This window comes from Miniopterus natalensis, chromosome 17 (assembly GCF_054644295.1).
Source record: "Miniopterus natalensis isolate mMinNat1 chromosome 17, mMinNat1.hap1, whole genome shotgun sequence".
NCBI classification, from domain to species: Eukaryota; Metazoa; Chordata; class Mammalia; order Chiroptera; family Miniopteridae; genus Miniopterus; species Miniopterus natalensis.
Window position 1 is genome coordinate 33274586 of NC_142097.1, and position 26395 is coordinate 33300980.

A 26395-nucleotide genomic window follows, 5' to 3' on the forward strand; every position below is an offset into this window, starting at 1 on the left:
AGTTGGGGCCTCACTGGCTGGCTGGCCCTGGGCACACATCACCTTGATGCGCTTTGCCTGTGTTTTTCCATTTGTCCCATGAGACCCGGCTCTAGATGGCCTCCAAAGCTGTTTCAGCCCTAGGATGTGAAGACCCAAACTGGGGGACTGGCAGTGCTGCTTCAGGCCCAGGTTCCCAACCCAGTAGCCCACCGCTGGCCCAGAGCCAGCTTCCAGCTGTGGCTCAGACTTTTCTGCTCGTGCCTAGGACAGCAGCCACCTGTTTCCTCTCCATGCCCCAGAAATGGCCAGATGCAGAGGTGGACTTTGGGAACAGGGTACAACAGGCAAGAGCACGGGGCTTGGAGCCCCTAGACCTGGCCTTCAATTCCAGCTTCGTTTACCAGTTGTGTCTGTGACCTTCTGAGCCTCAGCTGCCTTACCTGTGAAATGGAAACAAAGGAGACAAGAGGCCTCTCCCATGGGATCAAATAAGCTATACCTAACGTATAATAAGCATTCAATGTTGTTATAGGTGTCCCCTTAGCAAGGGCACCCCACTCCAAGCCTTTATAACCACACAGACCCCTACACAGCACTTTCCTGTCTGCCACCACCTAATCTCACCTCTCCTGGCCTTCCTCTCCTCCTGTGAAAGTCCAACAGAGGGGACAAATGGCCCTCTTACAGAGCTGCAAGAGAGGGAGGGAGGGGAAGCTGAGCTGGGAGAGTCTGGCTGCCAAAGGAATGGTTAGTCCCGGAAGGGGCCAAACATTTGTTGTTAATAAGAGTGAGAAGGGGAAAAAAACCTGCGAAAAGCTCCCACCTGGGCCCAGGCAGATGCTGCGCCACACAATCCCTTTATCACCAGCAATGTGGTTTGGAGGACAAGATGACAGGCTGATAGGCCCCGGCTATCTGGGGCAGGCAGCGTTTATCTGGGAAGTCTCTGTAGGCCAGAATCCCCATTGGTGTGCGTGTTATCTGGGCCAGAGGGGCTGGCTGGGGACTTGGGGCCCCCACCCCCACCCCCACTGGGCAGCTTTAGGATGGCAAGGGAGGGGGGCAATGAGGGTCTCTTGTGAGGCTGGGAAGATTTGTGGTTAAGAATAGCTAGGGCCCTGGGGCACCTGGGGCTGGGGTGAACTTGTCCTAGTGATTTGGTGCCACTCCCACAGCAATGGGTGTCACTGCTGGAGCCCTTGCCAGGAGAGACAGTGAATGGTCTCATTCACCCTGTGGCCAGAAGTGTTTGTCCCATTTTACAGACACTGAGGCCTGGATAGGTTATGTCACTTCTCTAAAGGTGCCCAGAAAATAGCAGAACCAAGATTTGAACTCTGGTCCAAAAACACTGGCCCAGACAAATCCTATAACTTGGGCAGAGTGGATTCATTTTACACCTTGCAAGTAAGTGACACTTGACGTTTTCAGAGATGGTATGGATGCATTTGCTCTGTTGATCCCACACTGCCTGGGGGAGGAGAGAGCTAGAGCTTTATCCAGGTTCCCATTTTATAGGCGAGGAAATAGAGGCCCAGAGAGATATAGCCCTTTGGCCAAGGTCACTCATGTTAGGACATAGCTGGGCCTTTGAACCCAGTCCCCTGGCTCTGAGTCTGCCAGCAGCCTTGCACCTCTCTGTCCCCAAGGCCCTCTCCTCTGACCCGCTGAGGCAATTACCCTCTGCACCACTCATGTGGCCCTTAATCAATTACTGCCCTTGCAAACAGCCTTGGTCAAAAACAATAAAGTTCTGACTTGGACAGATCAGACCTTGTGTCGCTGCCATTTGTACACGTGGCCCACCTTCCCTGCTGACTGGAAGGGCCTGGAGGGCGTGAACCAGGTGGCTGTATATTTCTGTCTTCCCTACATTGCTGACATGCTGAGGATGTTTGGCGAGTGAACACTCGAACTCGGACCTGATGCTTGAAACACTGGGGGTGGGGAGGGACAGCAGGAGGAGTTGGCACCTCATACTCTCTAAGACGAATGGTGAACCCAGAATCTGCTACATCCCCATCAGTCAACGCTGCTCCTGCCCTGGTATCCTATATTTGGTGAATGGCATCGTAGCTATGACTTGGCTGGGCAGATGTGTGACTCTCCCTCTTGTCATCTCCTATCCCCACCAGCCAGTTATTGCCACGTCCTGCCAGTTCTGCATCATATACATTTCTTTTAGATCCGGCCCTGGGGCTCCCATCCTGGGCTACTGCAGCAGCTTCTTATCTGGCCTCCCCGCCTCCAGTGTGCTCTCCAGTTGCAATCGGGGTGCTCGCCTTCAGATGCGAACTTGACCTTGTCCCTTCTCTGTTAAAACCCTCCAGGACCTCCACCTCCAAGGCCTCCAAAATGAATTTCAAATGTCTTAACTCTACTATGATCTGTCTCAGGTCCACCACTCTAGCCTTACCGTCTGCCATTTCTGGCCACGCTGAACTCTGTGTTCCTCAGGATGCCCCCCTCGCCCTGCCCTGGGATGTTTGCACACACTGATCTCTGTCAAGAACACTCCTCCCTGCCCTATTCTGTTCACAGAGAGCTCCTCCTCATCCTCCAGGGTTCAATTGGTGCTGCTTCCTCCAGGAAGCCTCCCCTGACCCCTACCAAGCTAGGCGCCATTTGTCCATGTAAGCTTTGGCACGCACCTATGATAGCCCTTAAAACATGGACTGGGAATTGCCTGTGAACTTGCCTTTTGTCTGTCCCTCCCACCAGACTCTAAACTCCATGAAGACAAGGCCCGTGTTCCTGTTTACTGAGGCCATTTCTCAGGGAATATTTGTGAAGGAGCAAGTACTTAATGACATACCTTCTCTTCCTGGGCCCCTTCAACTCCTCAAAGGGACTTGGGCAGAGAGCTCTAGGGGTAAGGAGCTATAGGGGTAACTGCCCACCTTGGGCGGTTCTTTCTATCTTTATTTTTTACTTTGTTATTTGCCTTTTAATGCTTGTGATATTTTAATGCACAGTTTAAACCTTTAACTTTTATTTTTAAAATGAAATATATCATTTGTACAAAAGAACAGATAAATATACTGTTTGAGTACTACTACTAATAAAACGAGAAACCCTGTACTTTCATCCCAGTTTGAGAATAGTTTAATTCTAACCATGTTAAAGCTTGTGTGAGCGCCTATCATATTACATTTCCCCTTTTCTCTGGAAGTGACCAGTTGCCTTAATTTTGTTCTTATTTATAGTTTTATCACACATGAACAGTTCTTATAGCAGTGTATTATTTAATTTTGTATATTTTAAAACTATATATAACTAGAATTAGCCTTTTTAAATTGTTTTGTGACTTCCTTTCTTTTTTCTAACTAAAATTCATCTATTTGATGCTTTCTTTATTAAGCATGTACAATATTCTACTATGTGGCCATATCATGATCTATGAATTCGTTCTTGTGTTGTTTCCAGTTTTGGGGTATTGTAACCTGGATTGTTCTTAATATTCTCCACCCCCCCCACTCCTGAGAACTGTCCCATCCTGTGCACCCTCCTGCTGCCACTTCACAGCCCAGTCCCCTGAGACAGGGAGTGAGGGCTGAGGCTCGTGATAGGGCTGAATCTACAGAGCCCCTAATGCCACCCATGAGTCAGGGTGTGATGGCCTGAGTCCCAGTGGCCTCCAGGGGAAAACCTGGCTGAGTGCCCCCCAGGCCTCCTTTCTCCCCTTCCCCGTGCCCCTGCCTGCATCCTCAAGAGCTGCCACACTGCCCTCCCTGGCGCTTGCCGGGGCCCAGACCCTCCCTCCCTCCCCAAATGCCCAGCCCTGGCAGAGGGCGTGGGACCATGCATCCTGGTGTGTGTATCCAGCTGTTGCTTGCCACAGCTGGCTGCATCGGGCTCTGCAGAGCCAGGGAGAGTGGGCTCTGCCCTTCTGCCCCTCCTCCCACTCCATTTAATATCTGAGATTGCGCAGGGGTGAACAGAACCTGGGGATATTCCTGGCTGGGGACACGACACATTTGTCCAGTCCTAGGCCCAGATTGACGGCATCCCCTCCTTCCTTCCTTCTTGAATTCCTGAGTCCTGGCTCTCCTGGCTGCCTTTGCTCAGGACTGTGAGAGGTAGTACCATTCTCCCTCCTGGGGCCTCTGTATTCTCTTCTGTACAACGGGATAAAGGCTGCTTCAGAAAATCCCTCACCTCACGGGCAAGGACCTTGACAGGCCAGGGAGGGTGCTGCACTCCACTGAGCAGCCCCGGGGAGTCGTGGGAAAAGGCTCCTGGTGGGGGCCAGGATTGGAGCCCTGCTTGGAAGAGATTATGCCCGAACCGGGTAGGTGGGCAGTCAAAGGCAGAGAGGCTGCAGGGAGGAGGTTGGGGAAGAGTCTAGAAGGGAGGGAAGCACTGAGCAGCTGGCCCAGAGCAGGGCTGGGATGGGAGGGGGCACCTATGGCACCGAAAAGGAAAGCGAGGCACAGAGAGGGAAAGTTACTTGCTCAAGAGCACACAGTTGAATTCCCAGGGCAAGAGCCTGCATTCAACCTTGGCCATCTGGCTCCGGAGGACTCTCCCCACCCTGTGCCATCCTGCCCCTTCTCTGGAAGTCTGGAGAAAGACACCTCAGGGCAGCTGTCTCCAGAATTCAATTTGACTTACGACTTAAGGCCATATGAAAATGCCGTACTACCTCCTGTAACCCGGGGCAGACCCTAGCATTCATGACCTAGAGGCTGGGGTGAAGGGTGTCTTCGGGACAGGCCAGTTTTCTTTGGACAAAAGTTCCTGAGCCAGCTGGGCCAAGCGAGATCCCGGCCAAGTGGCTTTACCTCTCTGACCCTCAGTTTTGTCATCTGAAGCATAGAGAAAAAGAGCACCTGCCTGACGGCACAAGGGAGGGTCCAATATTATTTTATTTAAACCTCACAAAATCCTCTGAGGTACCCCCTATCACTAGCCCATTTTCAGATGGAAAACGAGGCACAGAGAGGTCACTTGCCCAAGGTCACACAGCTGAAAAGTAGTCAAGTCAGAATTTGAACTCAGGCTGTCTGACCCGAGCCCACAGTCTCAACTTCTGTCCTGTTGAGAAATAAGAACAATAGCACAGGCACGTAGGACTTAGTGGGCTCTAGGCAGTAAGCTGACCATTTCACCTGGGCTATCAGATAAATACAATCTCTTGGATGAGGGACAGACTCCAAGATGGGAAGGGAAGAGACTTCCAACTCCCATCCCATACTCTTCTGCCACCACACAGGGACATGGTGAAGCCTAGCTTTGTCTTCAGGAAGGGGAGGCTGCCCCCACCCTGCCCCCAGGCATTCTGTGCTGGGGATAGACGAAGGCCCATCTGTCCCAAAACCCGAGTGCCCAGCTCCTGCAGCCTGGCCTAACCCTCTCCACCCCCCCATACCCCAGCCTCTGCTGGTGCCATCTGGCAGTGGCAGGGTGCCCACCCCCAGGGTGTGGGTGCCAGGGGCCAAGAGGGGAGCAGCTGGGAGGCTGGGCTGACCCCAGGAGCAGGCCAGCCCCAGGGCTCTGTTTGAGGAGCAGCACCTCCCAACCCCTGAGTGACAATAAGGGTCTCCTACTACCCTGCCAGCTGGCTTCAAAACACCAGGAACCAGCTAAAACTTTTTACTCCTGGGAATTCCTGTCTCTAAGGACTCACTCCTACCCTACAATCCACTCCAGTGAAGGAGCATGGGGTATAAAGGCTTCCCAAGCACCCTAGCCCAGAGCACTGGCCTGCCCATGGCCTGCTGAGCTCCCATTTCTGTGGCTCCTACCATGGGCCAGGCTCTGTTCTAATCCCTTTACACCGAGTAACTCATTTAATCTTTAAACAACTTTAGAAGGCAGTTACACTTATTATCCCCATTTCACAGATGGAGAAACTGAGTTACAAAGAGTTAAGTAACTTGTCCAAGGCCATACTGCTAGTAGACGGCAGAGCTGGGATGAGAACCCAATCTAAATACTCAACCTTGATCCTGCGCTTCCTACCAATCAGGCATTGTCCTGGGTTAATATCAATTCGTTTATTTAATCCTCACAGTGCTGTAATCTTTCTTATTTTACAGATGAGAAAACTGGAGCACAGAGAGGTTCTGCAGCTTGCCTAAGGTCACACAGCTAAGAAGAGGAACTGGTGAGATTTGAACCCAGGCAGTTCTGGCTGACCACAAGGATCCTGAAGTTCGTGGGTGATGGGGCTCAGTAAAGTGCTGTAAAAATAAATGGAGGTGGGCTTATTCCTGCCCTCTCCACTCCAGTGGCCCCCTCTCCCCCTTCCCTTCTTCCCATTGTCCAATTCTCAGTGGCCACAGCCAGGGAAGCAAGGTGCGGGGAGAAGAGAGCATCTGTGAGGCAGGCAGGCAGGCGGGCCCAAGCAGAGGCTGCACATGCTCATGACGTCTCTTCTGTGGCCAATTAAACAAATTGCAGCAAAACAGCATTTTATTAGTATTTGCCCATAGCAGTCTGGGGCTGTAATAAATTTCCTTCTGGCTGTGGCACTGGAGAGGCAGGCGGAGGGTGTGTGTATATGGGGCTAGGGATCAGTGCCACTGATGGAGGGTGTGGGGAGCAGGGTGTGGGAGGGAGAGCTGGCATGTTAAGCAGCGGACGGTGGAAGAGAAACATCAGGAATGGCCCTGGGGGCTGGGGGGTGTCAGAGTGGCTGTCTTCCAACAACCGCTCCGTTTCATCATAAACACAGTGAGCGATGAGGTGGTGTGTGCAGCACACCAGCCGCGGTGCCAACGAAGCTCCCTGCCCGGGTCGGGGTAGGGGTGGGCATGGAAGCCCTGTGCTGGGCTGTGGGTCCCACCCACCTGCAAGGCACCTGCCCTGGCTCCAGGCCTCGCCATGGCATCCCTGGGTTGCTGAAATGGTCTCCTCACTGGTCCCTCTTCCTCTAAGCTCCATCCATCCATCCATCCATCCATCCATCCATCCATCCATCCATCCATCCAAGAAGTAGTTATTAAATGCCTGCTATTTGCCAGGTTCTGGAGCGAACTGTCTATAAAGCATGTCATTCTTCTCTTTTAAAATCTTTATTGCTTCTGGTGCTTTCAGGGTCAGTCCCAAGCTCCTAGGCCTGCTGTTTCAGATGCTCAGAAGCAGGCTTCTGCTTTCCTTTGCAGCCCCTTACGTGGCCATGCCTCTCCGCCTCTCTAGCAATACCATTAATAACAGCAGCTTGTTTATGGAATGTAAAGTGCCAATGCTTTACCTGGATTAACTCTTAGTGTCCCTATCACAACCCTTGGTCAGCATGGGCTAAGTTGTGCCGCCCTAACAAACAATTCCTGAGTCTCAGTGACTTAAACAAGCACCTTTACGTCTTGCTCCAGTACACGTCCCGTGTGCATTGTCTGGGACTCTGTTCATCAGAGAGGCTTAGGGACTCAGACTGATCACGCAGTCCTATCTCAAACATTGTTGGGCTCTCCACTGTGCCAGAAAGAAATGAGAGCTCTGGAGGCCCTCCCACTGGGCAGGGAGAACAGGGCTGGAAGCTTCCTCCTGGTCTGACGCAGCTACAGGGGGTGAGGTTACCCCAGTGGGAAAAGAGCCCCTTTTTCCAGTGAATCTAGTCTAGCAAGTCTCAGCATTGACAAATGGCCTGGGGGTGGGGTGGGGTGGGGTTGAGGTGTCCATGGAGAAGGCTGGGGGATGGCAGGAGGGCTGGCTAGAGGGAGGAGGGGATATATAAATCTGTATGCTTATGTGTGGGGCCCATATGTTTACAAAGCACTTCACATCCCGAAGGACGAGTCAGCCGAGTGAGATATTATCCCCATTTTACAGATGAGAATCCCGAGGCTCACGGAGGTAAACTAATTTCCCAGAGATCACACCAGTAATGGGATGAATCTTAACCTAAGTCTTCTGATGCCAATTTGTCTGAGAGCTCTGGGTCATGAGGGGAGCAACAAGAACAAACACAGCCCAAGACAGCTTCCAGGCCCCTCCCCCAAACAGCTGTCGGGGAGGGCAGGGACAAAGCAAGGGCTCCCACCAACTCAGTGGTCCTGCCACAGAACCCACGGCTCCCTGCCCACTGCCCCCCCCCGGGACATACCGATTCACAGCCCTGAACAGAATGGTACTTTGGGTCCTATATGGTGCTCTCTTGGGCTTCTTGTGAGTCCTAAAAGATACAATCCCGAGAGGGGCCTGCTGGTAAGGCTGTAGAAGTTGAAGAAACTGAAACTCAGAGAGATGAAGCATTTGGCCCAAGGTCACACAGCAAGTAAATGTCTGAGCCGGGACTAGAACTAAGTGCGTAACTCGGCAGCCCTTGCTCTTCTAGGCCCTCTGTGTCATATCCATCTTCCTGCCTCTCTTCCCACCTCTCCTCCAGGGGCTGGAGCTGGCAGCTTGCAGGCATCAGACTCTGCCACTCTCCTCCCAAGGTAACTGGGCCTTTATAGAGCATTCCCAACCCTTTCCCCAGAGAGAACTTCCAGAAGTCTGGCTAGGAATCTGGACCAGAAGAGGCAGGTTCCTCTGAAGACCCAGATGGGTGAGCCACCCCATCAGGACCCCCAATCAAACCTCCGTCCCTGTTTGAACAATCAGTGGGATCTCAGGCCCCGTGAGTAGACACATCCCCCAGCCCAGGGTGTGCCATGCAGAGGAGGTAACAAGGCAGGGGCTGGGCGGGGGTGACTGACAGGAGCAGGCCCTTGCAGTGGACACTGAAAATAACTGCTCTTGACAGATGAAGACGCAGTGCAGCCAAAAGCTACATCCTATTTGGCTTTTAATTTGGAGGCCCCGAGAGTGAATTCTGAAGCTCCTGCTCTCGTCTGCACGTGCAAAGTGGATCTGACTTTCAGGAAATGACCTGAAGTGAAACCACATTACTTATCAGCAGTGTCTCAGAATTCACAACCTTCACACTCCCACCCCCATCCTTGAAGGGATCAAGGCTTCCGCTTGTGTCCCTTCACACAGCCTCTATCTTATGGAGGGGCAGCCCAGGTCCCCGGTGACTCAGGAGCTTGTGGGTGTTCAGCTTTAAGCTCAGAATCAGGAAACTACCACCCCCGAGTGCATTGAAATCAGGCATCTGCAAATGACAGCCAAATCCAGCCGCTCCACCCCCTGTTTTTATATGGCCACGAGCTGGGAATGACTTTGGAAAAAATTGGAAGAAATTTGTGACATGTGAAAATGATATGAAATTCACATTTTAGCATCCATAAATAAACTGTTGTTGGAACACAGCCACGCTGACTCATTTATATATTGTCCACGGCTGCTTTTGAGCTGTCACAGGAGAGTTGTTGAGACAGAGACAGGAGGGCCCGAGTAGCTTAACATAGTTACTCCCTGGCCCTTTACAGAAAAAGGTTGCTGACTTCTAATCTAAACTCTCATTTCCCCCAATTGAAAGCATGTAAAAGTTGGTGGTGGTGATGGTGGGGAACGAAGGAGGAGTCGTCCTGAAGCCCCCCTCCCTCAACAGGAAAGGTAAGAGAACTTCAGCTAACTTCCCACCTCCCACATCTCAGAAGGGCCATGTGATCACTGGGCACTCAGTGCACAGTTAGCACGTTTCCAGAGCAGTAACTGGGTGGGCAGCAGAGATAGGCAGGTGACTAAGGCCTGCTCCCAGCACTCCCTCCTTCAGCCCTGTGTATTGGCGGCCCACCTTGGGCAGGATTAAGGCCCAGGGGACAAGGGTGAGTGCCCCTTGCCCCCACACCCAGGTGTTCACAGTCTGGGGTGGGAGGTCTAGACAGACAGGTAAACAAAACCACCAAGTGGTAGGTGTGACCCTGGGAGGTATGCCCCAGGGAGCAGAAGAGACAGAGGGGTGGTACCTAACCCAGCCAGGGGCCAGGGAATGCTTCCTGGAGGAGCAGAGCTTAACCCAGCTGCACTTGAGAATCACCAAGAGGCTGTGACAGCCAAGCCAGTACCCAAGCCCCGGGAGAGTCCTGTTCCATCTGTCTCAAGTAGGTCTTGGACATGGGTAAGTTTTCAAGTCTCCCAGGTGATTTGAATGTTCAACCAGGACTGTGACCCCTCTAAAGGATGGGTTGGAATTGGCTAGGTGACACGGGTGGAAGTGGTCCAAGCAGGGCAGAGGACAGACAGGGACAAAGGCAGGGATTCCCTGCGTGGATGTGTGAGCTGTCCCAGCCTGCAGGCCACTGAGACCTTCCCCACAGCAGGTCTTCAGGACTCCCCCCATCGTGACAACTAACTCCCTTATCTCTTCAGGAAAAGTGCTGATACGCTCAAACTCATTCACAAACTGAGCCAATTCCCTGGGCTCAGGAAAAAGAATGTCCCTGGTGTGAAGATAAGGGAGGAAATGATAATCTACACATCATTAGGTCAAATACATCCCCCCAAACCCCCATTCCCTCACCCAAAAGATGCTGTTTTTAATCCCAGGGTGGAGAGCTCTCCAGGCCAGGTGGGAGGACACTTTGAGCCTCCGTTCCCCTTTTCCCTGACCCCTTGGAGTTCCCTCAGGAATGAGACCTGAAGGAGCGGAGGGGGGGGCGGGGGTGGCGGGTACCAGCCCAGCCCTCCCCCTCTGGCTCATCCAGCCTCGGGGTCCTCCAGGCGCTGACTCACAGGCCCTATCTTTGATCACTCAGGTAATGGCCTGGCCTGCTCTCAGCGAGGCAGGGAATAGAGTTAGCACCCACGCTCTGGGAGCCCTGACAGCCCGTTTAACAAGGTGTCCAACATCCCATTTCCTCTGCACTTCCTCTCGCCTTAATCCTTTTATGCGAAACTCACTCAGGAGCAAGCCCTGTGAAATTGAGGCCTCTCTGCACAGGCCTGGCCCGCTCCCTGCTCCTCCCCAAGCACAGCCCCTCCCATCCACGGCCCTGGGAAAAGCAGGGCTGGGCCTGCGGGGCAGACCTGCATGCTCCAGAGGCTCACCCCCAAACTCATGGGGGTTGCAGATCAGGCACCTCAGAGATGACTGAGAGTTGCTCACCCAGAGGTGGGGCTTCTAGGGCTGTGGCTCAGACCTGACACCAGGCCACCATTGGCTCACCCTCTCTTCTCCCTCCTTCTCAGGTCACAGCCCCTCCCGTGTTGGGGGCCCTCAGGCCCTGAGTCAGAATGGGAAGCAGGAAGCTCCTGATGGCTCCATGGAAAACTCTGAGCCCAGGCCCTAGCCCTCCCAAGAAAATCAAATCATTAACATTTTAGTGTTAATACCCAGGGGCAGGAAATGGGAGTCCTCCGGACCATAAGCCAGGGTCCAGGTAAGAGCTTCGTTATCTGGGAATACAAAATGTTAATATTCAAGGAGAGGTGAGCCGAGAAAGGCAGGCAGCCCAGTCCCCACCTTCTCTGGCTTGGCCTCCTCGCCTCCCAGCCAGCAGCCCTCCCTGCCGTGGATTTGGCCTGCATTCCACTCTCTGCCGCAGGACACTGGCAGACACGGCAGTTTCTCCCGGGGAGGAGGGGACAGGACTCCTTCACTAACGTGGGGGAAGCACCTGCATACTGCAAGCTCCCATCCATGCTGGTGCTCCCAGCTGCTCCCTGCTCCTCCCCTCCCTGCGACAAAGATTCTTTGCTTGACCAAGCCTTAGTCAGGCTCCTCAAACTTCTCCCAGGCCCATATGTGCACTTCCTTGTAAAACCTAGTTTTAGCAAGAACCCAGTTTGGCAAGAGCCCACCACGCTTGATATTTGCTCAGCGCTCCCCCCTCCAGGTGATGTCTGATCCCCCTGATCTGTCTTCAGCAAAAATCCTGTTAGGCTGGCTGAGCAAGAATCCCCCTTACCCCTAATGTTTCCTCTTAGTAACTTTCCACCCACTGACCACCACCCTGTTCCTTGGCTAGCAAGTCCCATCTGCTGTGTTTGGAGTTGAGTCCTGAATCCCTGCAAAATCCCATTGTAGCAGTTCCTATACTCATAGTGATGGTCCTGAATCAAGTCTGCCTTACCATCTTTGCCAAGTGCATGAATATATTTTTTTAACTCCTTCCTGCCATCTACCCTCTCCAAGGCCTGCTGGTGGGGCTGGAGGATATGGACACAGGACAGGTGAGAGCCACACCTCAATAGTTAGTTGGCCAAGGTGGAAAAGGAAGCTAACTTGGTGGGGGTGGGGGTTGTATCAGAATCAAGGGCTCCCATGGCCACAGGCTGTCCCTAACCCCTTTTCCTCACTGGGACTCAGGGTCTCGCAGCCTGGCTCACAGAGGCCTGTCCCCCTCTGCCCCAACCTCACTGCCTCCTGTACAGCTTGGAAGGGGGTTGTGGCTGTGCCCTTGGCTAACTGATGACCTCTAGGTTTGCTATGTCCTGGTGGATTGTGCTGGGCTACACAACACACCAGGCAGGCCAAGCACATGCCAGGAGCACCAGCAAAGCAGGGCCACCTACATAAGGTTTTAGAAAGAATTCAATATTCCAGAGAAAGCATATAAGTAATATGGGAGAATCAGAAATTTGTTGGCTTTCCGTACTCTGATTTATCACTGAGTTGTTGGGTTTTTTAATTACATCTGGGGAGCCCTGGCCAGTGTGGCTCAGTTGACTGGACGTAGTCCCATGCACAGAAAACTCACCAGTTTGATTCCCAGTCAGGGAACATGCCTGGGGTTTCGGGCTCGATCCCCAGTAGGGGGTAGGCAGGAGGCAGCCGAGGGATATTTCTCTCTCTCTTCCTCTCCCTTCATCTCTATCTAAAAATCAATAAAAAATATTTTTTAAAAATTAAATAAACTACATCTGGGGAGGAGCATCTAAAGGTCTCAGTGTGGCCCTGATGGTCACCCATCACAGGTAGTGTTGAGGCACAGAACTCTCCCTTGCCTCCTCCCTGAGCAAAGTTTGGATGTCAGCTGGCACAGGACTGTAGGACTTGGGGCAGGCCGCCCCCGCTCTTGGGACCTCATTTGATAAAGGAGGGTAAAGGCCCACCCCCTCTAAGGTATCTCTCCTGGACAGCCTGAAGGCTCTCCTTGAGGACTGTCACGCCTGCCTACAACCTCAGCCTTAAGGGTTATGGTGTCCAACCCCATTACCGTATGGAGAAGAAAACAGAGGTTCAGGGAGCTCCCCTGATTTGGCCAAAGCAGACACTCATAGCAGGAACAGGGGGCTCGGCCCCCCGAGGGTCTGAGGAGGGCCTGGCCCTTCCTCAGCGAGCAGTGGGCAGGGCAGAGGAAAATGCGAGGGGGCCCCAGGAACCGAGGAGAGCGCAGGCAGAGGCAGACCTGGGCCAAAGGAGGGTACCTGGGCTGCGAAAGGAGACAGAGGGAGCAGGGAAAGGAGGGCAAGACAGAGAAACGGAGAGAGAGGAAGACGGAGCGGCCTCTGAGGATCCTGATCTTTAAGGATGACTGATAAAAAGCTTGTTCCAAAGACAAATTCTGTCAAGCCAACAGCTCCAGTGAGACTTTCCGTCCCTTTTCCTCTCAGCCTGGCCCCTTCTCTCCAGGAAGAAGACCAAAGAACATCTTCATCTCCTTCTCTGCCTCCTGTCCCCCCCCCTTGCCATAATCAAACCTCTGTCAACCCCCCCAGGCCCTCCCTGCCACCCACCTTGGGCCCATGTCCCACCTCCCCACTTCCCACTCCCTCCCCCTAATTCCCTGTCTCTGGATAGAGAGCATCCCCACCACCCAATTCTCTTTTCTTCTCCCCCACCATCTTTCCCCTCTCTACACCTTCATTCTGACATCACCCCCGCCCCACCACGATGGCTGCTAAGGGAAGGCCCCAGGCTTTCTCCCCTGGATTTCTGAAGCAATCTTGGCCGGGGAAATCGAAGCCAGAAGGGCCCCCTCCACTTGTCTTCTCCCGAATGAATCCTTGCTGTCCTGGGCCCTCAGAGGCTCTGGGAACCAGGTGCAGTCCCCGGTGCTGGGCACCTACGCCAGGTTTCCTTTCAGGGTTAGCGGGGGGCATTCTCTCCTACTCTGCCTCCCCCTTCCCAGCTATGGCTGAGGCCAGGTACCTTCTCTCCCCACTGCCTTCAACCTCCCCTTGCCCTCGCAGTTAGATCTTCTTAGGGCCCACATTTGGGAAACATCTCCCAGATGGATCCCACCCAAACTAGTCTAGGAGGATTTGGTCCAAGATTCAAAAAAGAAGTCCATCTCTTTTTGTTCCTATTCAGGGTCTCTCTGTTGTCAAAATCTGCACTCTATTCAAATTCTCTCTCTCTTTCTCTGGAAGAACCCTTCCTCACTCTTCAAGGCCCTACTTGACTGCCACCTCCTCTGGGAAGTCCTCCTGCCTCACCCAGCATCCCCTCCTAAGCTCATTTTGCATCATAACAACTTGTATATGAGTCCATCATCCCTCCTGAGATTGTGAGCAGCTTGGAAGCATCAGCTTCATCATTTTAGAATAAACATTAATTGAGCACCTACTGTATGCCAGGCTGGGGCTATACTGGTAAAAAACAGACACAATTCTACTCCCCTGGGGCTTACACTTTAGTAGGGATATGGACCCCCAAAAGAGTTATCACAGAGGACAGTAAGCAAAGTGGTGGAAGGAACTGACGGGCCCTCTGGGCCCTCAAGGAGGGTACCTAACCCAGCTGGGAGAGTTGGGAAGGCTTCCTGGGAAAGGGTGAATGAAATTTATTAGCTGAAGAAGAGGGGAGAGGAGGTCCTGGTCCGAGATCATTGAAAGCTTGAGAGAGCATGGCTCAGATGGGTACCCGAAGAGGTAGGTAAGACAGAAGCCTTTGGTGGGAGTGGAAGGTGAGTAGAGGTGAGGAACTATGCCTCAAACATCATCTTTCTCCAGGGCCTTGTGCTGCGTCTATAGCCCAGAGTAGGAGCCAGGCCCATTTCTTGACATTGACTGAACGGAGTCCAGCTAATATACATGAATCAAGTGTCTGCAGGGCACTAGGGTTTGGGATAAAAGACAAGATTTACAAGCATAGTAATAACAAACAATAGCTAACACGTGTTAAGTTGCTCACCTACTGTGTGCAACTGGGTTTTACAGGTGTCATCTCATTTTTTCCTCGTGATAGTCCTGGATGGGATAATTATGATGAGCCCCATAGCTCAATCAGAGGACTAAGCTAAGAGAGGTAAAGTGAATTTTTCAAAGTCACCTTGGAGCCGATATTTGAACACTGGCTTAATTGCAAAACAATACACCCTCTCCCGAGACAAAGAAGGCTGCTGACTGTCCTCTTGCAGAAACCCTGGCACCCCAGCTCTCTGAACTGCCACTTTTCCTCCCTGGAGCCAATCTTTCAAAGAAACTCGGTGCATCTTCCCTCTCACCTCTTTCTTTCCTCTGCCCCCACAGCCTAGGTACTTCCATTTCTCCCTCCCTCCAAAGAGAGAAAAAATGGAGAGAAAATGGATCTTTGAAGATACATGTATCCATCACTATTATTTACATTCTAATGCGCGTCTGTGGCTCAGCTCCAGTGGGGGAAATGTAAATCAGGTGGACACCGCTCCCGAAAGCCCTAAAGAGCTTGGCTCCCCCAAATTAGAATAGAAAATGCTCTTTTAAAATGCACCTTTAATATGTAAAAGCCTGGCGACCTGGGCTCTAAATAAACCAAACTTGAACCAGATGCCAAATAGAGTAGATGAAGGACAGGTGCACAGAGGGTCCCAGGCTGGGGAATGAGACCTAAACAGCTATTTATATTAATGCAAAGAAAGTTCAACATTCTTCCCCTTGATATATGCTGCAGTGGGAGGCGGTTTTTGTCCCACCAGCGAGAATAAAATGTACAGCTCGTGATGGGCAGGGTCACATGTGCGAGATAAAAAGCTCCGGGTGTAATATATGTCTCTACCACGAATTCTCAGCAGGCTTTGCGTTAGATCTGCCGATGACAACGACAAAACACTTACTCAAGGTTAGACTCTGCTCGCCAGGCTCCCAATCACAGCATCCCGTCCCTAAGGGGATGCAGCAGCCGCCTCCAAAGGGGCCCAGCAGAGCCCCTGGCTGGGCTCCTGGGGCACCCCGCCTGCCTTGGTGCTGAGCCAGCAGGTGGGCCCTGCCTGGGGCTGCTGGCTCTGGTCAGGAATGCCTGCATGTGCCAGCCTGGGGGAGGGAGAGGGGGTGTCCTTCCCACGGGGGACACCCCGACTATTCACAGGCTCCCTACAGACAAACTCACAGCTGCCTGGGCAGTTCATAAAGCAGGCATATGCGACGGGGAGGAGGTGTGCTCACTCAGGTGTGTTACATCGAGCCCTAGCCTCTTCTTTGTGTCTAAGTCAGAATTCGCTTACTCATTTATTTGTTCCCTGCAGGCAACATTCATTCATTCAACAGCGTATTACTGAGAAACTGCAGGACCGTAAGGGGGGTCGATGAAGAGGCTCCAGAGGGTATAAAATGAAGGTGATAATAGTACATGTTCAAAGAGATCAGCTGGGTGTGGCGTGTAGCCCAGCGCAGGGCGGTGGTAAGCAATCAATAGATGTTGACCTCGTTGTAATTGTTGTCAGCAATGTGTTGTCGACAATGTGTTGGAGTGAGAGGGGAGACCGAGTGATGACTGAGGTGCTGGCCATGTCATGAGAACCTAAGAGTCTAGGGAGGGCTGAGCATGCAGAGATAAGCAAATAAGACCAAGTTCACATGGTAAGTCTGAGATAAAGGTACAGTTAAGTCCTCACTTAATGTCATTAATAGGTTCTGCGACTTTAAGCAAAACTACTTATGATAAAACCAATTTTCCCATAGGCTAATTGATATCAACAAGAGTAATGCTCCTCCCAGTTCTAAACCTTGGGGACTCTAAGATCTCACAAAGCCTCGAGATCTCCAGGAGTGGGGAGGAGATACTGACAGTACAGAGGAAGGGAAGGGGGCCCCGGCCAGAGGTCAGTGGTACTGTACCCAGCATCTCAGCAGACCTTGGAGAAGAGCTGGATTGTGCCCATGGGCCTGCCCCTCCAGGCTCCACGTCAAGATCTAGTCGATCTTGATTCATAAGTGAGAAACCTCTGGTTGGCAGAAAAGGCAGGTTTGGGTGGAAGATAGAAGGACGGGGCTGGTTCTAGAAGGCCTAAACCCAAGACCTAATTCCCTTAAGACCTGAAACTGGTGGCTGCAGGCTTGGAAGGGCAACAATTTGGGGGGAGAGGGGTGTCTGGGTGGTATAGAGATAGGGAGCAGGGTTTGCCGACTCCCTTAGGTCCCAGGGAGCCGTGGCAGGTGAGTGAAAGGCCCATGCACTTTCAGGGGCGTTCTGCCAGCGAGGCATCGCCTCCCACTTCCCCTTCCCTCGAAGGGGGAAGGATGGTGGGAGTGGGGTCATAACCCCTGTCCCTCATTCCCTCAAACACCTCCAGCTTGCTTCAGGGTTTGGCTCCCAAGGAGTGTAACTGATGCCACAAATCATAGAGGTGGCAGGTCAGGTTTGATGGCCTCTGAGGTCCTTTACAGCAAGAGTGGGAATCAAGGGGCCAAGAGCTGGGTCCTATGGGAGGGTTGGGGAGGGGAGGTGCTCCTGAGGGATCACGGGAAGGGGAGGGAGCCGTGGGAGGAGAGGGGAAGCGAGGCAAGTGGGGAGAAAGAGGAAGGAAGAAGGAGCTGGAACCACATAGCACCCCTGGGCCCTGGGAGCCAAAGGCAGGTGGCACCCCGGCTGCCTGGAGGGGAGCCCCGCAGGCCGGCCCTCCCCCTAAAGGAGAGCACAGTAGGCCGCTATGAAGATCTATTGGGCCCCGCAGTGCCATTGTCTTCAGAAGGAATTAAAAACAAATTGCTGAGGGCCAGCACATAATTTAAAGACTCACGGCAATTTTATGACTTGCTAATGTTCCTAATTACATGCCCGTGAAAGGCTTAATTAATTGGGGGATGTAGCAAAAAGTGGAGCCTGTGTTTGTTATCATGGTTCCACTGCATTGATTTTAGTGCCTATGGAGAATTTAGGGCCTCTTTATTTGCACAAAGAAAATGCAAGTCTCTCGAAAAAATGCACATTAAGATCAACCCCTCGCTGCTATCTAATATACTTTCCTCTACTTAACCAAAGCGCTCGTAATCATATTTTGTAAATGTTGGTGCCGTTAATTGCATTGTGAGGGAAAATAGGTTTCGCTTGGCTGGTTGTGGAGAATTTTATAAAGTTGGCTTCATGCACCCCATTCCAGGGGACTCTTCCTCGGGAACTTGTGGAGAAGTTGGGGATGCCCAGCCAGGAAAGTCAGCGCTGCTGCCCTGAGTTTCCCTGCTCCTGGCTGAAGCTCGGGTGTCACTAGCTCTGGCTCTTGGGCCCTGGTGGCGAGCAGAAGGCAGTGGACATGGAGGAAGGCCACATGCAGCCAATCCTCTCAAGAGCATGGACACAGAAGACTCAATCCGTGAGCCCAGCCATCCCTTCTCTGGGTGGCTTTGGATAAGGCACTCACCTTCACTGGGCCTCAGTTTCTCCTGTGAACTGGGGTAATGATTCCTGCCCTGCTGACATCATTGAACAAGGGAGTGGAAGTGAAAGAGGCCCAGACCTAAGGCTTGTGGTTATTGTCATTAGCCACAACTGTCTCCTCTTTTACTTCCTCAGGGGACTGCAGGGAAGTTCTTCCAGCCCGGGGCTCTCTGTGGGAGCCCCACAGCCACCCATGCTCTGCTTCTTATAGGGAGAGATGCAAAAATGGTCCTGGGAGACAGAGGGGAGGAGCAGCTCATGTCACCTCCTCTAAGAAATGACTCCTCCCTGCGAAAAGCCACTCACCTTTCCTCTCACCTGTGCTCCCAGCACTTCCTAGGCCCAGGACCTTTCCCACTGGTTGTCATTGTGTGTTTATTGCAAACTCCTTGAGGGCAGAGGCCGGGCCTCTCACCTCTTTGACCCTGGTGGTGAGGCAGGATCGCAGTTTTACTGAAAGTGAATCAGTGAATTAAATCACCAATTTGGGCAGAGGGGCTTGGTCAGAGTGGGCTCTCCAGGCCCAGCCCCGTATCCCTGCCTCTCTGGTCAAGTTCACTGATCAAAAGTTTCTCCCTCTTGTATCATTTTAAACATGTTAAATATACACATTTTTTTGGTTCCCTGATAACTCCATGAGATGCAATTCACTCAATAAAGATATATTTTTTGAAAAAAGAAGGCTGTTACTAAGGACCCGGGGGCAGAAACTTAGGTGGGGAGTTTGGGACACTAAGTTTCCTTGGACTATGGCTCTAAAGGGCTTTAGCAACTGTCCTGCCCTCCAGGTATCTCTGTCAGAGTTAGGGTGCAGATGGGGAGACCCGGGATCCCCTGTCACTGTTCAGTTCTCACATGGCCCATAGCCACTGGCCTTTCCTCCGTGCTTTCCCCTTCCCTGTCCGTCACTTCAGATAGGAATCCTCCTCCTCCAGCACACAAGGCCACCAGAGCACAGCCCCCAGGGGAAAACTGGGTAATGGCCAGAGCATGACAAGGTGGGTGAGAGACTGCAGCTCAGGGGACTGGGAAATCTCTGGGTCCTGCTGAGCCTATTTACATCCTGTGCCCTGGATGCTGATCCTGAATAGACCCTGCATTGCCTGCCTCTGTGCCTTTGCTTACGCTGTTCCCACTGCCTCCACACTCTACCTCAATGCCTCCTGCATGAAAGCCTCCTTTAGGTGGTTTTCTTATCCCTCCCTGGACACACACTATCCCTCTTCTGACACTCCATAGAATTGTCTTTGTACCATTTGTCATCTTTTACAGACCAAATTTGAGTTCCAGACAGGACAAGATTACTCAACAGACAGGCTTAGTGGTTTAGGGTGCCCCCAAAACAAACCCAAACCTCAAAGTCAGCTTTGATGAATGTAACCAGAATTTTGCAAGCAGAAAATCTAGAAAGGAGTGATGCTAACTTAGCACACAGCGCTGGGAAGTCCAATTTGACAGCCAGTAGCCACATGAAGCTATTGCAATGTAGATTTAGATTAAGTTAAATTACAAGTTCATCTTCTTAGTCACACTAGTAACATTTCAAGTGTGTAATGGCCACATGTGGCCAGTGGCTACCATAAAGTACAATGTGAATATACAACATTCCTATCATTGCAAAAAGGACAGTTCTGTGTTTTACAGATTAATGTTGTTTCTATTTTGAAACGCCTGTGCCAGGGGAGAGACAAAATCTCTTCATTATTTATGCTTGCAAAGGTCAGCCACTAATTTGCTGTGTGGTCTTGAGAAAGATCACCCTCTCTGGGCCTCAGCTTGCTCATCTGTAAAATGAAGGAGCTGATGTAGAAGACCTTTCCATCTCTGACCCAGTCTCGTTCCACCTGCAGAAACAGTTATTTGTGTCATGGCAGGAAGAGGGCAGGAAGGGTTGGGGAGGGGGGAGGAAGAAGGGTGGGAGGAAGAGATCATTAATGCCTCCCAGATTCTTCCCTTTGATCAGGTAGCCTGGAGTGAGGTGAGAGGCCAGGAGATTGGGGTGGTGGGAGGAAGAGAGGAAGCAGAGGGCCAGGTGAGGGGTCAGGTGAGAGGCGGCTCCTTCTTTCCACCTGGGAAAGAGCTGAGCCACTGCCCAGTGGCCCTCCCCTCCCAGTTCTCTCGTATCTAAGGGGGAGCTCAGTGGAGAGACTGGGTACCCTCGCTCACCCCCACCCCCAGCTCCCCAGTCCTGGCTGCCATACAGGCTGCAAATACAAAGGGAAAGCGAGAGCTGATGTGCCTGGAGGAGAAGGGAGATGGGGTTTCGAGGTGGAGCTCTGGATGCTGGCCCATCGTGCCTGTGCAGGAGGGGCCGCTGAGGCAAGTGCACTTCGAAACACGAAAGGGGTAGCTTTTTCCGAGCTGCTGGCTTTGGGGGCTGAAGCATATAACTGGGTTGCTGACCAGGAACTGGAAATCATCTTCCATCTTTGGGGTAGGGATGGGACTTTCCAGTGGGGAGACAGCCTTGAAGTTGGGATCAGGTTTCCAATCCTAATTCCTCGGATACCTTATTTAACCTCTCAAAGCCTCAGTTCCCTCATTTGTAAAATGGACCCCGAAGCACAATAACAAGTGTGAGGAAGAAATGAGGCCGCCCTTGTGTGGAGATGCCCCAGATGTATTGGGGAGTTTATGCATTTGGGGGTCCTCTGAAATCTGAGCTTGGGCCCCTGCAGGGGACCCTGTACACCTTGCCCTGACAGTCGCCTTTCACCCAGGGCTCGAACACAAGGTGGGGAGGGGGCCAGGACCCTTTGATCTCACAGATCAGAAACCACAACAGCATCTCTGGAGGGCTGGGAGGGTGGCTGGGGAGAGGGCACTGGCGTCTGGGTCCCCTTGGCTCAGACCCAGGAGTCCAGGTTTCAAAGGTGAGCTTCAAAGGCAGGGCTGTGTTAATGTGGCTTCCTTTGTACCTGCTCAAGGAAGGAAAACAAGCCGGTGCCCCCTCCTGCCCCAGGATGGCAGCTCAGATCCCAGGAGATACTCCCTGCCCCCCTTCATGCCCCAATACAACTAGTTTGATCTCTCCTACCGCAGGACTTTCTCTCATCAAAGCGGCGATGAAGGAGCTGATTAAGGCGGGCCCTGCCCAGCTCAGGCCGCCCTGGGGGTTACGGTGACAGGAGGGGGGATGAGAGGGAAGGAAGGCCTGGAGCTGCAGCTTTAATCGGAGGGGGAGCTTCGGCAGTGAAGCAGAGAGGTTTGACCAGGAAATTGGCTGGGAGTGGTGGCAGAGGGTTGCCTGCTGGGCCTGGGGGGCCTAGTGGGGGGGCTAGCTGAAAGGGACTTCCCTTCACTCCCTGCCCTCCTCCAGCTCTCAGAGGAGGCAGCTTACCTGTCACCAGACCTGAGAGGTCCCTCCCCTCCTCTCCTTGGCTGACTAGACCTCACCCTGGCCAGCACAGGAGGGGGGGCCCTGCCCCGCCCCCCGCCCCAGGGGCTGACTGTGCCAGCATCTCCGTGACCCCACAGATGCCCTGGCTGGGCTCCAGCGGGGGAGAGGGGTGAAGGGAAGGTGAGGTCCCAGCCCCTCCCACAGTGCGGCCAGAGCCACTGCAGTGGAACAGGGCTGGGGCAGGAGGTGGCTGGGAGATGAATGAAGCGTTAATTCTTCTGTCAAGTTTCCCACACCTTGGCCTGAAACTCAGGGGGCCTCAGCCATGTGGATAAACTCTTCCCCTTCAAGAAAAGCCTCCCACTGCCTGGTCCCCTGCCCTCACCCCTCCAGTAGAAGTTTCAAAAGTCTGAAACCTTGGACAGCCAGGATTCTCTTGGGATTGGTTTGCAGAGCTTAGATTTCTAAGTGGAACAGCCCGGGCCTCTCCCAGGGAATGGCCCACGTGTAAATTCTTCCATTCATTCATTCAGCCCACTGTGTTGGCTGGTATGCTTTAGCCTTGGCTCTGCCCTGGGACCCTGAGTGAGCCCTTCTCTTGGGACGCAGCTACATGATTGCTATGGTCTGGGCCATACTTTCTCATCGGTTGATGGATGGGCAAAGTGGTTCCTTTGACCCTGGCTGCACATTAGTATTTTAAAAATACATGGGGTTCTTGATTAACATCATTTTGTTATAATGTTGATGAGATACCTAGGAACTTAACTCTTGTTTACATCAGTTAGCTTATGGTAACACTGGTTTTGTTATGCATTGTTTCTCCGCAGTTCCAAGAACAACCCACGTTAAGTGAGGACTTAACTTATTGATGTCTCCTCCCCTACCTCCTACCTCGCCCAAGAAATCCTGATTTAATTGGCCTGGGCTGAGCTGCAGGTATGGTATCTCTTAAAGCTCCCTCGGTGATTTCAGTATGTGGTTAGTGCTGTGAATCTCTTGGACTGGATGATGGCTAGTTCTCGGAGTTTAAGCGGGGAGCCCAGCCCCTTCCCCAGGCTTGGAGACCCTGGCCTCTGAGTCTGTTCTCAGGGTAGTTATACTGGCAGAAACACGGAGCAGCTGTCTCTTTAAGGAGATGGCACGCTGGGGGCCAGCAGAGGACCCAGCCCTGTGGGCCAGGTGGCCAGAGAAGGCTGGGGAGGAGCCGGTGCCTCAGCAGGAGCTGGGGAGGCAAACTTCCAAAGGGAGGCAGGAAGGAGGGCAAGCTCCCTCGGGCCTGGGGTGGGAGCAGAGGACTGAGCTCCCCCCTTTTCTGGAGAGAAGCAGCTCTTTGGTCTGATCCTCTGGGGCCAGCTCTGGGAGTATAAGGCCTGGAGGGGCAGGGACAGGCCACGAGAACCGTGGTGCCTTTGGGGAAGGTGAACCCAGTGGCCTTGGCCACCTGCCTTGCCATCCCTGCACAGGGCATTCTTATACTCGGTCCCCATGTGGGAGGGGAGGGAACTAGGGGCACCTTGACTCTCCTTCCAGAAAGATCTGCTGACAGAGACAAACTCACTCACCCCCACCCTCCCTGGCTGTGGCTGGCAGGCACCTCAAGCTGGTCAGGTGGGGGTGGGCCTCCTCCCTCCTCCTTCCCCTGTGCCCATGGCCACACTGTCAGGCTTCAGCAATCCCTGTGTGTGTGTGTGAGCTGCTCAGAACTCAGGGGCCCAGGGCAGGGGGAAGAGGGGCCTCTGAGACCCAGGCTTATCCTTTATCTTTTCTGATTTCCACTAGAGCAGGGTTTCTCAAGCTGGGATGGGCACGCACATCACCCTCAGATTTTGTTAAAATATAAATTCTGATCTGGTAGGTAGGGCCGACACTCTGCGTTGCTAACAACCCTTGGGTGATGCTGTTGGTCCGTGGACCACACTGAGCAACAAGGAGCTAGAACTCCCCCGTGGCTGTTCTGTGAGCCCTGCCCTCTGACAGGCCCCCAAGCAGCTGGCACTCACCAGGGTAGAGCTAGGCTGGTCCAGGCTGGGCGGACAGCCACCAGCCCCGGTGCCCCTTAGGAACAAGTGGTCCTCACCAGCTTGGCACGTGGCACCATTGATGGCTCAGTGCCCAGAACAGGAAAAACATAAAATCTCATTTCAAGCCCCAATGATGGTTTGGTTCAGCTTTCCTAGCTTTTTAGGAACTTAATTCCATGCATTTTTCTTAAATGCAAGGCTGCAAGGCACCTACTTAAAGTGATTTTTCCCCTCTACATTTGAGTAGAGACAGGCAAAGGCAGGCAAATGCTTTTCCTTCCCCTTTTCAGATCTCCGCTTTGCTTGGTCTCTGCTGTGTCTGTGCTGATGTCTGTCGTGTTGGCCTTTCCTGCCTGCTCCTGTTCTTTCCTTGAAATAATGCTGAGCTCTCATCTGGACAGGCCTAAGTTTCAGTCCTCCTTTGCCACAGTGGATGAGTTCTGTGCCTTTAGACAAGTCTTTTAACCTCTCTGAGCTTCAATTCCTTCATCTATTAAATGGGCTCACGAATAGGTGCTTCATGGATTTTTTTGTTAAATTTATTGAAGTGCCGTTATGTACAGTTCAGGTGTACAACCTAATTCAATATCTGTATATTTTATTGTGTGCTCACCAGTGACTATTTTTATATAAGTTCACAAACATTAAAGCACCTTGTAAAGTGCAAAGAGTTGGCTAACAATATGGCATCATTATAGGGTGGAACCTGGGAAAGACCTTTACTCCCCTGAGCCTCAGTTTTCTCACCTGCTAAAGGGGGGGAAAGGGGCATCTACCTCCTGGGCCAGCTGGGAAGGTTTCATGAAAGCGTGCCTGAAAAGCAGCATGTGCTCCTTGGCGAGGGCTCAGTGCTTGCAGCTGCCGCTGTTATTGCAACCTTTCCTGTCTCCCAGCGTTAGTCTATCCACCCCTTTCTGCCCCTCCGCCCCTTTCCCAGCATCTCACTGACCAACACTTCTATGGCCTTCCCTCCTATAAATTCAGGCTCCCCCATGGAAGGCATTCCCAAAGCCCTGGTGTGTTAGGGCCGCTTGGTTCCTGCTAGAGCAGTATGTGCAGAGGCATGGGGAGGTGGGGTAGGGGCGCTGGTAAGGACACATACCCTGATAGGCAGGGTCCCAGGAACGGGAGGGTCCCCAGCTTCAAGAACACAACCTTTGCCTGGCCGGCGTGGCTCAGTAGTTGAGTATCGACCTAGGATCCAAGAGATCGCGGTTTCATTCCTGATCAGGGCACATGCCCGGGTTGCGGGCTCCATCCCCAGTAGGGGGCGAGCAGGAGGCAGCCGATCAATGTTTCTCTCTCATCAATGTTTCTATCCCTCTCCCTTCCTCTCTTTCTAAAATCAATAAAAAGATATTAAAATTTTTTAAAAATCATAACTTCTGTCATCAGTAGTGTTGTTTCACAAAGGGCCATACCACAGAGCCTTCCATATCCCCAGAAGACCCAACAAGAGTCCGTGGATGACATTAAAGCAGCAGATATTTGAGTGGGCTACAAGGCAGGCCCTCTCCATAGCCTGGGATAACACGGGGGAGAGGCTGCGGGGCGAAGGCTGTGCCGCCCTGTCCCGGGAAGGAGGCCTGCGGTGGATCAGGTCTGAGAAGTGGCGTGGGGGCTCAAGGAGCGCCGGTCCACTGCATAGACTGGAGGCGGGTTATCTCATCTCTCGGTCTAGAATTTAATTACTTAATTTTGGTGTGATACTTAAATTTCTTTGAAGTTTAAAGGCAAATAAAAACAAATCTGTATGAGCTTGAATGTGGTGTTCAGCAAAGGCCTTCACTGACAGGGACCCCAACTCTCGCCCTCCAGCCTTCCTGAAGGCACGTTTTGGCTAAGAGACAAAGTTCGAGGTGTGAAACCCAACTGTCGATAGAGCCACTCTCTGCAATCAGGCAGAATTAATTGTGTGAACACCATTGATCAAACCACTTAATACTTACAGGGGCTGAGAAAGAGCTGAAATGTAATTTCATTACCAACCTGCTCACCCCTAATAAAACTCCTAATAACTCTCTAATTTTTCTTTCAGATAAGGGCTGATAGGTGGAAATGGGGGGAGAGTAGATGGGGGAGAGGGACATGGAAACTTATTTTCTCTTCTTTGCTGAACTCTGTCTTGATAGATCCGAGTTAAATAGTGACTCCCAGGAGTATCTTATCACAAGTCACTTTAAAGGTTGTGGCCGAGTCCAGCTGATATGGCTTAGTGGTTGAGGGTCACCCCATGAACCAAGAAGTCCCTGGTTAGATTTCTGGTCAGGGCACATCCCTGGGTTTGGGGCTCGATCCCCAGTAGGGGGTGTGCAGGAGGCAGGCTACCCATGTTTCTCTCTCATAGATGTTTCTATCCCTCTATTCCTCTCCCTTCCTCTCTCTAAAATCAATAAAAACATTAAAAAAAAAAAAAAAAGGTTGTGGCCGACCCTGAGATTCCTACTGGGTGGCAGGGGGAGGATGGGCACAGATAATCCTGAACTGCAAGTGAGGGTAACTAAAAAACAAGCCTGATAAAGCTTAGAGTAATTATTCAGTGGTTCAAGGGCAGCTGGAAACAAAACTTGTGTGGTTTCCCTGGGCCCACAGCAAGGGGTAGGTGGTGAGGTGGGAGCAGAAGCGGTCACAGGTTCAAACATCCAAGAATGATTCCACGGGATGGTTACAAAGTAGCATGAGTCCCGGCTGACGTCCTGA